Source organism: Gossypium arboreum, chromosome 2 (assembly GCF_025698485.1).
Source record: "Gossypium arboreum isolate Shixiya-1 chromosome 2, ASM2569848v2, whole genome shotgun sequence".
Classification (NCBI taxonomy): Eukaryota; Viridiplantae; Streptophyta; class Magnoliopsida; order Malvales; family Malvaceae; genus Gossypium; species Gossypium arboreum.
In genome coordinates this window covers 51947284-51965077 of record NC_069071.1, presented here as the reverse complement: position 1 = coordinate 51965077, position 17794 = coordinate 51947284, and the positions used below count along the sequence as shown (strand labels likewise).

The following is a 17794-nucleotide window of genomic DNA, read 5'->3' as shown; positions in this document are numbered from 1 at the left end:
CGGACCTCATGTCCAGATATTTTTCCAGCATATAGCCTGCGGACCTCATGTCCGAATATTTTTCCAACATATAGCCTGCGGACCTCATGTCTAGATATTTTCAATCTCATACACATTTGATCATAACACTTGTCAGACACCTTATCACTTAATAGCCCTATATTACATTCGAATATAAACTCGATACGCACATTATCATTCAAATTTCAGCTCAATGGTTATATCTCATATCACTCATTCTATTCATCATTTAATCTTAAATTCAAAGTGGCCATGAAACTATAAGTCATATACATGCATTATCTATTATACATCTTAATTCAAGTGCAAGCCAAAGATAACAATTTACCTACTATACTATTATAGTGGCATCGTCAATTATATACTAAAGGAAACTACTTAAAACTTACCTCGAATATATTTGAACGGTTGCGAAATGGCTACTCGATTACTTTCTCTTTTACCTTATTCAAAATTGCCCCCTTATACTCTTCAGCTTTAATTCAACAAATTTTAAACTAATCATTAATCGACTATTCAAATATTATTTTTAGAATATAATGCATATATACTCGACTTTAACACATAAAGATTATTGTAAGCTTATAAGAAATCAATAAGCAATTCATTAGCAAATTTTTATCAATGTTTACAATATAATCACAATTTCACTATAAGCTGACTTCCTAAGCAACAGTCACTAAATTATTTATAACTAGAGCTACGAAAATCCAAATCAATTGCCGTAAATTTTCCTTGAAAATAGACTCATTTATCTTTTGTCCATAAAATTTTAATAATTTTTAGTTTAGCCAATCAATACCAGATTTTTCCTAAAGTTTCCCTTGTTTCACTGTTTGACTCCTCTGACCACTCTTCACTACAAAATAAATTTCTCATTGTACAGAATTCAAAACATGTCCTTGTTTATTTCATTTGAAACTAAACTCATTAAGGAGTCTAAGCATATAAATTTCATCATTTGACTATTTTTATACGTTTTATAGTGATTTTATAAAAATAGAACAGGGGATCTAGAAGTCATTTTGACTCTATCTCACATTACTTCAATTATCTCATTATCAGCAATTTTTTTGCTTTTATAGTTTCTTTTATAAGAAACTATACTCATCAAGATTTAATTACATAATTTATTCAGCTTCTAACTCAACTCCCACAATTTATAGTGATTTTCCAAATTCACTCTTTCACACTTTCTTTGTATACATATTATTTAAACATGTATATCACCAAATCAATTTCATTGATTTTAACAAAAAATTTACTTAGCAACCTCTCACTCTGTAACTCGGCAACCATGAAAACTTCTTTTTAAGCACATAGACTAAATTCTCAATTATCCAAATCTTAACAAAATCTATCTAATGACCGAATATAAATTCTTTGCCCCACACCTATGAATTCACCTATTCTAAACTCAATTTACCAATAAAGTAAATAACACTAAGTTTGAGCATTATTTGACAATTTGTCTTGAGTATCCAAATAAATTCATGTTCTTAATTCATAATTTCAAGTATTTCATTCACAAGTTACACAAATTATGCTCAAAATCTCAACCTCAATTTCGGCAAGCACCAACATATTAACCAAAAATTTCCCAAAGCACCTAAACCACTACTATGCATATCTATCAAGTTAAAACCTCACTTATCCACCTTTACTCATGAAAGCATAAAACAACCACCATTTCTTACCATCCATATCATGGCCGAATACCCCAAAATCACCATAGAATTCAAAATTTCAAAATGGGCTAAGTCATATAATCAGAATCAACCACACTAAAAAAAAATTAAAGAAAATAACATGACATTTTACCTTAATCAAGCAAAAATCAAGTGTGACCGAAAGCCTAGCTTTCCCCCTTATTTTCGGCAATGAAGAACAAAAGATGAGCTAAACCTTGATCTTTTCACCTTTCACTCTTTTATTTATTTATTTTTATTATAACACCAACAACATATATTATAATACAAATATATGTATAAATTACATACACTTCAATGATCATTCCACATGGCGGCCACTACATAATAAAATGTCAATTTGACATGCAAGTCCTTATGTTTTAAAGTCACATAATACAAAGCCATTTCAAAATTTACCTAACACATTCTTAAAATTTTCTCACAAGTCCATTTCAATTAATTTCATATCAATTTGCAACAATTAAAACATTTAAAAATTCATACATGCATAAACACATATTTTAGACAATAATTATTATATTCAAATATTTCGGTGACTCGGTTTAGCGGTCCCGAAACCACTTCCCGACTAGGGTCAAAATAAGGCTGTCACAACTCTCCCCCACATAAGGAATTTTCGTCCCCGAAAATCTTACCAGTGAATAAGTTAGGGTATCGATCTTTCATAGAGTTTTCAAGTTCCCAAGTAGCTTTTTCAACCCCATGCTTAAGCCACAGTACTTTCACTAATGAATTTCAACGAGCCAAAATACGAACTGGTTCTTCTTCGTAACTCAAATCAGATTGAATTTCAACCTCTGATAGATTAATTATGTGCGACGGATCGGATTTATAACGTCGAAGCATCGAGACATGAAAAACGTTGTGAATCTTTTCAATTTCAAGGGGTAAAATCAATCTGTATGTGACTGGTCCAATTCGTTCAGATATTTCATACGGCCCGATGAACCTCGGACTCAATTTGCCTTTACGACCAAATCTGAGCACCTTTTTCCTAGGTGAAACTTTAAGAAATACTTTGTTTCCGACCTGATATTCAATGTCTTTTCATTTTAAATCCGCATATGACTTCTGACGATCTGAAGCTGCTTTCAGACTTTCACAGATTATTTTTACTTTCTGTTCAGCATCTTTGATCAAATCAACCCCGAAGATTTTACTTTCACTAAGCTCGGTCCAAAACAACGGTGTACGGCATTTACGACCGTATAAAGCCTCGTAAGGTGCCATCTTAATGCTTGATTGAAAACTATTGTTGTGAGCGAATTCAATCAAAGGCAAATATCGTTCCCAATGAACCACTAAACTCAAGGATGCAACATCTCAACATATCCTCGAGTATCTGAATGATCCGCTCGGATTGACCATCAGTCTGGGGATGAAAAGCGGTGCTAAAATGCAACTTGGTACCCAAAGCTTCTTGCAATTTCTTCCAAAATCGCGATGTGAATCTCGAATCTCTATTCGACACAATAGAAATAGGTACCCCGTGTAACCTCACAATCTGAGAAACATACAACTCGGCTAGTTTGTCAAGTGAATAATCCGTACGTACGGGAATAAAATGAGCCGACTTTGTCAGTCTATCAACAACAACCCAAATCGCATCTTTCTTGCTTGACGACAATGGCAACCCAGATACAAAATCCATTGTGACTCGATCCCATTTCCATTCGGGTATCATGATCGGTTGAAGTAATCCTGAAGGCACTTGATGTTCCGCTTTCACTTGTTGACATATCAAACACTTCGAAACAAAATCAGAAATGTCTCATTTCACACCAGGCCACCAAAACGGACGCTTCAGATCGTTATACATTTTTGTACTACCCGGGTGAATCGACATTCGGCTACTATGAGCCTCGCTGAAAATTATTGGAATAAGTTCTAAATTTCTTGGAACACACACTCGACCTCTGAACCTCAAACAATCATTATCGTCAATTTGAAACTCTGATTCCACATTTGAAACACATTCAGCTTGTTTGGCAACCAATTCATCATTGACTTTCTGGGATTCACGTATTTGATGAATCAATAATGGTTTGGCCTTTAATTCTGCTACTATCTCATTATCGGATGAAACGGACAGGTGTACATTCATTGCCCGTAAAATAAACAGTGACTTACGACTTAAAGCATCAGCAACCACGTTAGCCTTTCTCGGGTGATAGTCAATAACGAGCTCATAATCTTTCAACAATTCAATCCAACGTCTTTGTCGCAGATTCAAATCTCTCTGAGTCATCAAATATTTAAGGCTTTTATGATCCGAATAAACATGACACCTCTCTCCAAACAAGTAGTGTCGCCATATTTTTAAAGCGAATACGATGGCAGCTAATTCGAGATCATGGGTCGGATAGTTTTTCTCATGCGGTTTCAATTGTCTCGACGCATAAGCTACAACTCGACCTTCTTGCATCAATACACAACCCAGCCCAAGTAAGGATGCATCACTGTAAATGACAAACTCTTTACCTGATTCGGTCTGCACTAGCACTGGAGCTTCAGTCAAATAAGTTTTCAGTTGATCAAAACTTTTCTGATATTTTTCTGACCATTCAAACTTAACATCTTTCTGAAGTAGTTTCGTCATTGGTGAGGCTATCATCGAGAAACCCTTTACAAATCGTCTGTAATAACCAGCAAGTCCCAAAAAGCTTCGAACTTCAGTAACATTTCTCGAAGGCTTCCAATCGAGTATGGCTGAAATTTTGCTCGGATCAACTCTAATACCCGATGCGGATACTACATGTCCCAAAAAGCTAACTTCTTTCAACCAGAACTCACATTTCTTGAACTTAGCATATAATCGCTTATCCCGTAAAATCGCAACACTAATCTTAGGTGCTCGGCATGTTCGGTTTCATCGCGTGAATAAATCAAGATGTCGCCTATAAACACAACTACAAATCAGGTCCAAATCTTGCTGAAAATTTGGTTCATCAAGTCCATAAATACTGCAGGGGCATTAGTGAGCCCAAACGGCATCACTAAGAACTCATAGTGGCCGTATCTCGTCCTGAAAGCAGTTTTAGGTATATCTAAATCTCGGACTCGTAACTAATAATAACCCGATCTCAAATCTATCTTTGAAAACACTGAGGCTCCCTTCAGCTGATCAAACAAATCATCAATACGCGGTAATGAATATTTTTTCTTTATTGTCACTTTATTCAATTGACGATAGTCGATGCACATCCTCATGGTTCCGTCTTTCTTTTTCACGAATAATACTGGTGCACCCCAAGGTGAGAAACTCGGTCGAGCAAAACCTCTATCCGTCAACTCTTGCAACTGAGTTTTCAATTATTTCAATTCCGTTGGTGCCATACGATACGGAGCTATCGAAATTGGTGTGGTACCAGGTGCTAGTTCGATGCCGAATTTTACCTCACGAATAGGTGGTAACCCTGGCAATTCCTCAGGAAAAACATCTGGATACTCGCAAACCACTGATACTGATTCAAGCTTCTTTTCTAATTCTTTACTATCAAGTACGTACGCAAGATACGCCTCACACCTTTTTTTGACATATTTCTGAGCCAACATCGAGGATATAACTGCTGGTAACCCATTCATATCAGTAGACTCAACTTGGATTATCTCATCGTTTGCGCATCTTAAATCAATAGTCTTTCTTTTGCAATTCACAACTGCATCATGGACGATCAACCAATCCATACCGAGAATAACATCAAATTCATTAAACGGTAGAAGCATCAAATCGGCCGAAAAATAGAAACCTCGAATTATCAGGGGACATTTACTGCACACTTTGTCGACTAACACATATTGACCCAAGGGATTTGACACTCGGATTACGAACTCAGTAGACTCAACAGGTAGAGTCTTACTAGATGCTAAAGTCTCACATACATATGAATGAGTAGAACCAGGGTCAATCAAAGCAATCACATCAGTATCAAAGAGAGTAAAAGTACCGGTAATAACATCAGGCGAGGAAGCATCCTCGCGTGCGCGTATAGCATAAGCTCTAGCAGGAGCACGAGCCTCGGATCTGGTTGCAGCATCTCTAGACCCTCTCTGACCGCCACTAGCATTCCCTGAATTCCTAGGTGGTCTACCTCGTGCTGTAATACTCGGTTTCCCACTCTGGTTCATATTTTGCTCGGATAATCTCGGGCAGTCTTTAATAAAATGGTCGGCTAACCCGCATTTATAACAGGAGCGGTCATGAAATCTACAACTCCCCGAATGCCATTTACCACAATACTTGCACTCTGTCCTGTCCCGACGATCATTTCCAACAATGGCAATTGAAATGGCTCGTGTACTCACAGGGGGTCGATCGTGGTCTCGTTTGGAAAAACCCGAAGTATTCTTTGATTGGCCTAAATCATCTCGAAATTTCTTCGATGATTGCTGAAAAGACTTTCCTGAAGATCTTTTACGAAATTCTCCAGCTTCGACATCAGCTTTCCTTTTTTCTTTACTAAGTTTTCGGCTTTGCAAGCTCGTTCGACAAGTAGTACGAACTCTCGTATTTCAAGAATGCCAACAAACATCTTTATATCTTCATTCAGCCCATCTTCAAAACATTTACACATAATAGCTTCAGACGATACACATTCCCGAGCATATCTACTGAGTCTGACAAACTTCCGTTCATAATCAGTAACTGACATGGAACCCTGTTTAAGCTCAAGAAATTCTTTTCGTTTTTGATCATTGAACCTCTGACTAATATATTTTTTTCGGAATTCAGTTTGGAAGAACTCCCACATCACCCGTTCTCTAGGTACAACAGAAACCAATGTGTTCCACTAATAGTAAGCAGAATCACGTAGCAAGGATATAGCACATTTCAGGCATTCATCGGGTGTGCAAGATAGTTCATCAAGTACTCGAATAGTGTTGTCTAACCAAAATTCAGCTTGCTCGACATCATCACTATCTGTAGCTTTAAATTCAGTAGCCCCGTGCTTTCTGATTCTGTCAACCGGGGGCTTATTTAACCTTGTTTGATCAATTACCGGAGGTATTGTAGGTGCAGGGGGCGTATTATTCGGGAGTAGGGGTTGTGGGACAGTCGTATTAGTTCGAATGTATTGGTTGAACCAATCATTCATCACACTATAAAAATCCTGTCTAGCCTCGTCGTTCTGATTGCTTGCAATAGGTTGAGAGTCCATCGGCGCTGTCCCATGCGCGGAAGCAGGCGCTACACTCTCAACATCATCGGCTACCGCTCGATTGGGATCGGGATCCATTACTATACGAAAACACATTTTTAACTGTCAGAATTCATCATACTACCGTATTAATACTATATGGCATGTATAGCTAGACTCAAACACTCTACGTTAGTCCTAGAACCGATTAAACCGTAGCTCTGATACCAATGAAATGCAACACACCTAGCCCGTGTCCGATTGCTGGTGTAGGCTATGAGGTATTACCAAGCTAAACATTTAATTTCAATCACATAATCTACCCACACAAGTATAAATCAAACTGAATACATACAGATTTATAAGTCATAAGTGCCATTTTCATACGGCCAAGATATTTACAATTTCAAAACATATTTTTTTATCAACAGTCCAACCTATACATGCCATATCGAGTCCAAAATATAACTGTACCAAAAAGATCGATAGTATGAAGAACTGCTGACGATCCCCGAGTCGATAGCCAAAATCAACAATCTATACAACAAAGAAATAAGAAACAGAGTAAGCTTTCGAGGCTTAGTAAGTTTTAAGCAATTCATACTATTAAGGCTTATCATTAAAATTGAACATTGAGTATCACAAAACTTATATTCTAATTGTAATTCACTTGACCAAATATACACCAGTACATTAGTTACAAAACCCCTTGGTCGAATATGTATGTATGTATACACAAGACTTCTTGCACATATTTCACTATTTACATAGATTATACTAATACCTTTAATCACATTCTTTCATATGGTGACTTACATTAACCAATTATATTAATATCTTCTCCTCAGATACCGAATTCATTCACATATATATATTTCGTGCCTTGATGCTATTAAATCACTTAAAAAAAATCAATTCAAATATAAGCACATAACACGAACCTTAACATGTAAAACATATATACATACGCAACGATGTTTACCACAGATATTCGAAGTTGAAATCTTATTTAACTTACTGGTATAGGTTCTGTCAAATCTTAGAGCTCGGAATACATCACTAGTGTAAGCCTGCGGGTCTTTAACCCGGATATTTTTCCAGCACGTAGCCTGCGGACCTCAAGTCCGGATATATTTCTAGCATATAGCCTGCGAACCTCATGTCCGGATATTTTCCCAGCATATAGCCTGTGGACCTCATGTCCGGATATTTTTCCAGCATATAGCCTGCGGACCTCATGTCCGGATATTTTCAATCTCATACACATTTGATCATAACACATGTCAGACACCTTATCGCTTAATGTCGTATATTACATTCGAATATAAACTCGATACGCACATTATCATTCACATTTCAGCTCAATGGTTATATCTCATATCACTCATTCTATTCATCATTTAATCTTAAATTCAAAGTGGCCATCAAACTATAAGTCATATACATGCATTATCTATTATACATCTTAATTCAAGTGCAAGCCAAAGATCACAATTTACCTACCATACTATTATAGTGGCATCGTCAATTATATACTAAAGGAAACTACTTAAAACTTACCTCGGATATATTTGAACGATTGCGAAATGGCTACTCGGTTACTTTCTCTTTTCCTTATTCAAATTGCCCCTTATGCTCTTGACTTTAATTCAACAAATTTTAAACTAATCATTAATCGACTATTCAAATATTATTTTCAGAATATAATACATATATACTCGACTTTAACACATACAGATTATTGTAAGCTTATAAGAAATCAATAAGCAATTCATTAGCAAATTTTTATCAATGTTTACAATATAATCACAATTTCACTATAAGCTGACTTCCTGAGCAACAGTCACTAAATTATTTATAACTAGAGCTAAGAAACTACAAATCAATTACCGTAAATTTTCCTTGAAAATAGACTCATTTATCTTTTGTCCATAAAATTTTCATAATTTTTAGTTTAGCCAATCAATACCAGATTTTTCCTAAAGTTTCCCTTGTTTCACTGTTTGACTCCTCTAACCACTCTTCACCTACAAAATAAATTTCTCATTGTACAGAATTCAAAACATGTCCTTGTTTATTTCATTTGAAACTAAACTCATTAAGGAGTCTAAGCATATAAATTTCATCATTTGACTATTTTTATACGTTTTATAGTGATTTTATAAAAACAGAATAGGGGATCTAGAATTCATTTTGACTCTGTCCCACATTACTTCAATTATCTCATTATCGGCAATTCTTTTGCTTTTATAGTTTCTTTTATAAGAAACTAGACTCATCAAGATTTAATTACATAATTTATTCAGCTTCTAACTCAACTCCCACAATTTATAGTGATTTTCCAAATTCACTCTTTCACACATTCTTTGTATACATATTATTTAAACATGTATATCACCAAATCAATTTCATTGATTTTAACAAAAATTTTACTTAGCAACCTCTCACTCTATAAATCGACAACCATGAAAACTTCTTTTTAAGCACATAGACTAAATTCTCAATTATCCAAATCTTAACAAAATCTATCTAATGACCGAATATAAATTCTTTGCCCCATACCTATGAATTCACCTATTCTAAACTCAATTTACCAATTAAGTAAATAACACTAAGTTTGAGCATTATTTGACAATTTGTCTTGAGTATCCAAATAAATTCATGCTCTTAATTCATAATTTCAAGTATTTCATTCACAAGTTACACAAATTATGCTCAAAATCTCAACCTCAATTTCGGCAAGCACCAACATATTAACCAAAAATTTCCCAAAGCACCTAAACCACTACTATGCATATCTATCAAGTTAAAACCTCACTTATCCACCTTTACTCATGAAAGCATAAAACAACCACCATTTCTTACCATCCATATCATGGCCGAATACCCCAAAATCACCATAGAATTCAAAATTTCAAAATGGGCTAAGTCATATAATTAGCAATCAACCACACTAAAAAAAAATTAAAGAAAATAACATGACATTTTACCTTAATCAAGCAAAAATCAAGTGTGACCGAAAGCCTAGCTTTCCCCCTTATTTTCGGCAATGAAGAACAAAAGATGAGCTAAACCTTGATCTTTTCACCTTTCACTCTTTTATTTATTTATTTTTATTATAACACCAACAACATATATTATAATACAAATATATGTATAAATTACATACACTTCAATGATCATTCCACATGGCCGGCCACTACATAATAAAAATGTCAATTTGACATGCAAGTCCTTATGTTTTAGAGTCACATAATACAAAGCCATTTCAAAATTTACCTAACACATTCTTAAAATTTTCTCACAAGTCCATTTCAATTAATTTCATATCAATTTGCAACAATTAAAACATTTAAAAATTCATACATGCATAAACACATATTTTAGACAATAAATATTATATTCAAATATTTCGGTGACTCGGTTTAGCGGTCCCGAAACCACTTCCCGACTAGGGTCAAAATAAGGCTGTCACAATATTAGGTAAGTATAATTCTTGTTACATGGACTTACTAAGCACAACGTGCTTAACCTGTTTCCTTTTTCCATGTTTTGTAGTATTAAGAGCTCAGAGGTCGAATTTGGTCGGAGACACATCACACTATCAACCTCAACATTTTGGTATATCAAGAAACTTTATTTTGGAAATCAATGGCATGTATAAGTTAATAAAGTAAATGTTAATGTAAAATGAATGTAAAATTAGCCATTGGTATGGCTAACAAATATTGGTTTTGGTATGTGATGAGGTTATCTTACGGATATGCATGAATTTATCTTGGAAATATGTTGAATTGGATTGGTTGATTTGGATTGGTCTAGGTTTAAAATTGCAAGGAATGTTAGATATCTATAAAGAGGTTATATTGAGTTAATAAAAAAAAATTTGGGGTTTTGCGAAAAAATTTCCTATGGTTTCGATTTAATCTCGGTTTGGTCCTGATGTATGTTTTAGGTTTCGGAGGCTCATCTAAGGGACGTCATAACATGTTTCAGTAAATGAATAGTATTTAACTGGTAATAACGGAAATATTAATTCAGTGAACTTCAGTGATGCCTCGTACCATATTCTAGTGACGAATACGGGTAGTGTAACACCCCAATCCCGTGACCGTTATCGAAAATCGAATACGAGGTGTTACCGAGCTTACTTCATTTATTTCCCCCTATTTATTTATTTATTTTTTTTTTGTTCCAGGCAAGCTGGCTAACTGTATCGTAGTCGCATTAAAAATCATATCTTGAGTTCTGGAACTCGAAATCCAATTCCGTAAATTTTCCCCTAAACTAGACTCATATATCTATATGGGGGAATTTTTGTATAATTTTTTGGTTGGGCCAATTAGTACAGTTTATTCATTAAATTCTCCCCTGTTTCAAGGTTTGACTACACTGACCTCTCTACCTTACGATTTAAATATCTCCCTGTAAAGGGCTTCAATACCTATTCTGTTCATCTCTAATGAAACTAGACTCGATAACGAATCTTTACATATAAGGCACGACCTCTAATTATCTCGATAAAATTTACGGTGAATTTTCTAAATCAAAACAGGGGATCCAGAAATCGCTCTGGCCCTGTTTCACAAGAATTTAATTAACTCCTAACATACAGCTCATATGGTCATTTCGTTTCTTCCATATGAAAATAGACTCATCAAGCTTCGATTTCATAATTTATTCATTATTTAATTCCATTTCTACTATTTTTAGTGATTTTTCCATCTCACATCACTGCTGCTGTCAGCATCTGTTACTAAAACAAACTATGCCTATTTCATGATTTTTCCTTGATCTAACTAATAATTCATCATACATATTACAAATTATGACCATGACTAGCCATGCCAAAGGTTAATCATCACCGAGCATCTCCCTACTACACTATTACCAAATCATGAATTTAACACGAAAATAATCAGCCATGACATATGGCATAATAATCGAGTAGGCCTCAACCAATACTCAACCAAAACCGAATTACCAAGACTTGTGTCCAAACATCATAGAACCAAATCCAACCGAACATTATGCCATTTTCGCATGGCTAAAGTTTACATACCAAATTTCAACAAAACATAATAGCCTATACATGCCGAAATGTTCTCCTAGACCAACTAAAAAGAAGATACCAAAAGTTGCTAGCCGGTGTGATGACTTTGATGACGGTCCCGAGTACGCAAAAAGTCGAGTCCAGGAAACCTAAAATAGGTGACAAGCAAACACCGAATGAGTATATAACTCAGTAAGTCATAAGCATTACACTACCATCCATTAATAAAATTTTCACAAGAGGAAACAACGAAATGAGGCTAAGTACTCCATCCATACCGAACTATGCCATAATTTCTTAGACCTTACGATTCAATCTCATTCCAAGTCCTACATTGACATTTCATACGCTATTCAATAGAGTAATTGAGGCATTTCCATACATCATTTTGTTTTCGTTACAATCATACAACTAAACGAACTTTCACCTATTCCACGATGAACCTTATGTACGTGACTTCAATTATAATCATCACATAGGTTCAAAACTTACCACGCGCAACTCCAATTATAAACATAGCACCTATTAGCCATGAACTCAAGGTACTTACCCTTTCCGCTGTCCAAAATTGACTCGGTAAGGTCGCACCCTTAATGTAAATAATCTATAGAAAATACATAGTGAGTTCGCACACATAGTGCTTAATAATCAGCCGCGCACACTTAGTGCCATATACTTTAAACTCGCACACTTAGTGCCATGCATTTCAAGCTCGCACACTTAGTGCCATGCATTTCAAGCTCGCACACTCAGTGCCAATCTCTCAACCGTGAACATTTATTGCCCGCACACTTAGTGCCGAAAACCAGCCACTCTATACGCTTCACTTCTTTTTTTTTTTACATTCGACAATTTCATCTCTACATACATATGCATTTGTATACATTTCACCTCATTAAACACAATTGCATAGGTATTACGATCGTTTAAATCAATACCAAATATATGCTTAATGACTTACTTTGTGTTGGGTAGAACGGTTCCAACTCGGCTATTCGATTGCTTTCTCCTTTCCTTTATCCGATTTAGTTCCCCTTTGCTCTTGAGCTTAATTTAACAATTTAATTGATTTAATCATTTTGAATATCAAAGAGAAATTCAAGGTACTCAACCCTTATTTTTAATAATAAGACCAACCATACACCTATAATAACATCCAATTCATTAATTATTTTAGCACACGCATGGCACATAAGGTTAACTAAAGCTACATTCACTTATAAGATAGCACCCTTAATGAGCTCATACCATGACTATACCTAACCGAATTCAAATAGAAAATTTAGTACAATTACACATTCTTACTAATGTATAATTCTAGCATGCTTTAATATTTTATACACCTCATTCGGCCCTAACCATTCACTTAACTTATATGTACAAATTCCATCTCACAATTAAGAGTTGCAACTACAATTAGGTTACAACAATGCCCATCAATGACCGAATGCTTAAGCACAACTATACTAAAAATTTATCCAACATCATTTTAATTTGCCCTTCACTATTTTTTTTCTAATCATCAAATACAAAGTGATTTACATATATATATTAAACCAACCTTGCTAGCACACAATATTCCTTAACCGAATATCATAAACCCAAGCCACACATTTTGTTCATTAAGACCCTTCAATGACCACATTCGGTACTCCCCCCCCCTTATGAACAAACCAATTTCGACCTTCAAGAAAAAGTATATGTACCAAGAGCTTCAAACTACTTGGCCGAATATCAAACCTCCAAACAACCAAACTTAATCCATGGAATGAGTAGAACTTGAACTAATCACCTTATTTATACATAAATTTCCAAGAATTTCAAAGTGCTTACCTCTTCCTAAGCATCATCCAAGCGAATCATGAACAAAAGAATTCCTTTCTTCTTCCTCCCTCAAGTCACGGCAATGGAGAAGAAAGATGAGCATTCCTTCATTTTTTCATTTTTACCTTCTTTTACTAACAATATTTTATCTCCAATAACCCAATTTCTTATTATAATATCTAATTAACATATATATTGCCCATCAACAATCCATCTTGGCCGGCCACTACAAAGGAATTGGGGAATTTGACATGCAAGTCCACCCTTGTGTCATCATGCATTAACAAGCCATTTAAAATTAGCCTATCATATTTCACCATGTCTCATATTGATCCCTATTTAATAATTTCTCATGCAATTGGCAAAATTAGAGAATGAAACTTCCACATACTCATGTACACACATAATAAGCATAGAATATAGCAATTAATTATTTTTATGACTCGGTTTTGTGGTCCCGAAACCACTTTCCGACTAGGGTCACATTAGGGTGTCACAACTCTCCCCACATAAGAAATTTTCGTCCCGAAAATCTTACCGTGAACAATCTTGGATATCGATCCTTCATAGAGTCCTCAAGTTCCCAAGTGGCTTCTTCAATTCGTGTTTATGCCACAACACCTTCACTAATAGGATTTTCTTATTTCGCAACTCTTTTACTTCACGCATCGAAATGCAAATCGGTTCTTCTTCATAACTCAAGTTAGGCTGAATCTCGATCTCAGATAGAGTGATTACGTCGCGACAGTCGGGACCTATATCGTCAAGCATCGAGACATGGAAAACGTTGTGAATCTTTTCAAGCTCGGGGTAAAATTAACCGGTATCGATGGCCCAACTCGTTCGGATACTTCATACAGACCGATGAACCTCGGACTTAGTTTGCCCTTACGACCAAATTTAAGCACCTTCTTCCAGGGTGAAACTTTGAGAAATACTTTGTCTCCAACCTGATATTCAATGTCTTTTCTTTTCGAATCCGCATACGACTTTTGACGATCCGAAGCGGCTTTCAAACTTTCACGAATTACTCGAACTTTCTGTTCAGCATCCTTAATCAAATCAACCCCAAAAATTTTACTTTCACTAAGTTCAGTCCAAAATAATGGGGTACGGCATTTACGACCGTATAAGGCCTCGTAAGGTGCCATCTTAATGCTTGATTGAAAGCTATTGTTGTAAGCGAATTCAATCAAAGCAAATATCTTTCCCATGAACCACAAAACTCTAAGACGCAACATCTCAACATATCCTCGAGTATCTGAATTATTCGTTCAGATTGGCCATCAGTCTGGGGATGAAATACGGTGCTAAAATGCATCTTAGTACCCAACGCTTCTTGTAACTTTTTCCAAAATCGCGATGTAAATCTTGGGTCTCTATCCGACACGATAGAAATAGGTACCCCATGCAATCGAACAATTTGGGAGATGTATAATTCTGCCAATTTATCGAGCGAAAAATCATGCAGACGAGGGATAAAATGAGCGGACTTGGTCAATCTATCAACAATAACCTGATCGAGTCTTTCTTGCTCTGAGTCAAAGGTAACCCAGATACAAAGTCCATTGTCACTCGATCCCATTTCCATTCGGGTATCATGATTGGCTGAAGTAATCCCGATGGCACTTGATGTTCCGCTTTTACTTGTTGACATATCAAACACCTTGAAACAAATTCAAAAATGTCTCGTTTCATACCCGGCCACCAAAATTGACGTTTCAGATCGTTGTACATTTTAGTACTACCCGGGTGGATAGACATTCGGCCACTATGAGCCTCATTCAAAATCATCGAAATAAGGTCCGAATTTCTTGGAACACATAATCGACCCTTGAACGTCAAGCAATCATTGTTGTCAATCCGAAACTCCGATTCCTCATTCGAGGCACATTCATCTCGTTTAGCGACCAATTCAAATCGACTTTACGGGATTCAAGTATTTGATGAATCAATAATGGTTTGGCCTTTAATTCAACTACTAGCACCTCATCGGGCGAAACGGATAGGTGAGCATCCATCACTCTCAAAGCAAATAGTGCTTTACGACTCAAAGCATCGGCCACCACGTTAGCCTTCCCCGGGTGATAATCAATGACAAGTTCATAGTCTTTCAACAACTAAAGCCAACGTCTTTGTCGCAGATTTAGATCTCTTTGAGTCATCAAATATTTAAGACTTTTGTGGTCCGAATAAATATAACACCTTTCCCCAAACAAGTAATGCCGCCATATTTTCAGGGCGAACACTATGGCCGCCAATTCAAGATCATGGGTCGGATAGTTTCTCTCATGCGGCTTTAATTGTCTCGACGTGTAAGCTTCAACTCGACCTTCTTGCATCAACACACAACCTAGCCCAAGTAAGGATGCATCACTAGAAATGACAAACTCTTTGCCGGACTCCGGTTGTACTAACACTGGAGCTTCGGTTAAACAGGTCTTTAGCCGATCGAAACTCTTCTGACAGTTTTCTGTCCATTCAAACTTAACATCTTTTTGGAGTAGTTTCGTCAACGGTGCAGCTATCATCGAGAAACCCTTACAAACCGTCGGTAGTATCCGCAAGTCCCAAAAGCTCCTAACTTCAAGAACATTCCTCGGAGGTTTCCAATCGAGTATGGCGAAATTTTGTTCGGATCCACTCTAACACCGATCACGGACACCACGTGCCCCAAAAAGCTAACCTCTTTCAACCAAAATTCACATTCTTGAATTTTGCGTATAACTTCTTGTCTCACAAAATCGTAATACTAACCTCAAATGCTCGGCATGTTCGGCTTCACCTTGTGAATAAACTAAAATATCATCAATAAACACAACCACAAATCGATCCAAGTATGGCTGAATACTCGATTCATTAAATCCATAAATACCGCAGGGCATTAGTGAGCCCAAACGGCATCACTAAGAATTCGTAGTGACCGTACCTCGTTCTAAAAGCGGTTTTGGGTATGTCCGAGTCTCGAACCCTCAACCGATAATAACCAGATCTCAAATCTATCTTGGAAAATCTGAGGCTCCTTTAATTGATCAAACAAATCATCAATACGTGGCAGCGGTATTTATTCTTTATTGTCACTTTATTCAACTGACGATAGTCGATGTACAATCTAATGGTTCCATCCTTCTTTTTCACAAACAATACAGGTGCGCCCCATGAAGAAAAACTCGGTCGAGCGAAACCTCTATCCATCAATTCTTGCAATTGAACTTTCAATTCCTTTAATTCCGTTAATGCCATACGATACGGGGCTATTGAGATTGGCGTGGTACCAGGTACAATCTCGATGCCGAATTCCACCTCTCGAACCGGTGGCAACCCCGGTAACTCCTCAGGAAAAACATCTGAATACTTACAAACCACTGGTACTGATTCAAGTTTCCTTTCCATCTCTTTGCTATCAAATACATACACAAGGTATGTTTCACACCCCTTTTTCACATATCTCGGCGGTCATTGAAGATATTATCGCTGGCACCCCTTCAAATCGGCAGACTCAACTCGGACTACCTCATCATGTGCACTCCTCAAATCGATGGTTTTTCTTTTGCGTTCACCATTTGCATCATGTACTGATCAACCAATCCATACCAAGAATGACATCAAATTAGTCAAGCGGTAAAAGCATCAAATCGGCCGAAAAACAGATTCTCGGATTATTAGAGGCATCTCTTACACTTTATCAACAAGTGCGTATTGACCCAAAGGGTTTGACACTCGAATTACGAACTCGAGAGACTCGACGATAGAGTCTTCTTGGATGCTAAGGTTTCACATACGTATGAATGAGTAGAGCCGGGTCAATCAATGCAATCACACTAGTATCAAAGAGAGTGAAAGTACCAGTGATAACATCAGGGGAGGATGCCTCCTCTCGTGCGCGAATGGAATATGCTCTAGCAGGAGTACGGGTCTCAGTTCGAACAACTGTATCAGAGGCCCCTCTCTGACTACCACCCCTACCTCCTGAAATTTTCGGTGGTCTACCTCTAGCTGTCATTCCACTAGGTCTTGCACCTTGCATCCTATTCTTCTCATCAAGC

At 36.5% G+C, this 17794-nt stretch overlaps 1 long non-coding RNA gene across 1 annotated transcript; it reads right to left on the bottom strand.

Moving 5' to 3' along the window:
• Positions 1-11851: 11851 nt before the first annotated feature.
• LOC128287517 (uncharacterized) lies at positions 11852-12968 on the bottom strand. Its single transcript, XR_008278222.1, has 2 exons — positions 12886-12968; positions 11852-12073 (listed from the first exon to the last, which is right to left on the bottom strand). It is a non-coding gene; the product is annotated as an uncharacterized LOC128287517 (long non-coding RNA).
• Positions 12969-17794: the final 4826 nt, after the last annotated feature.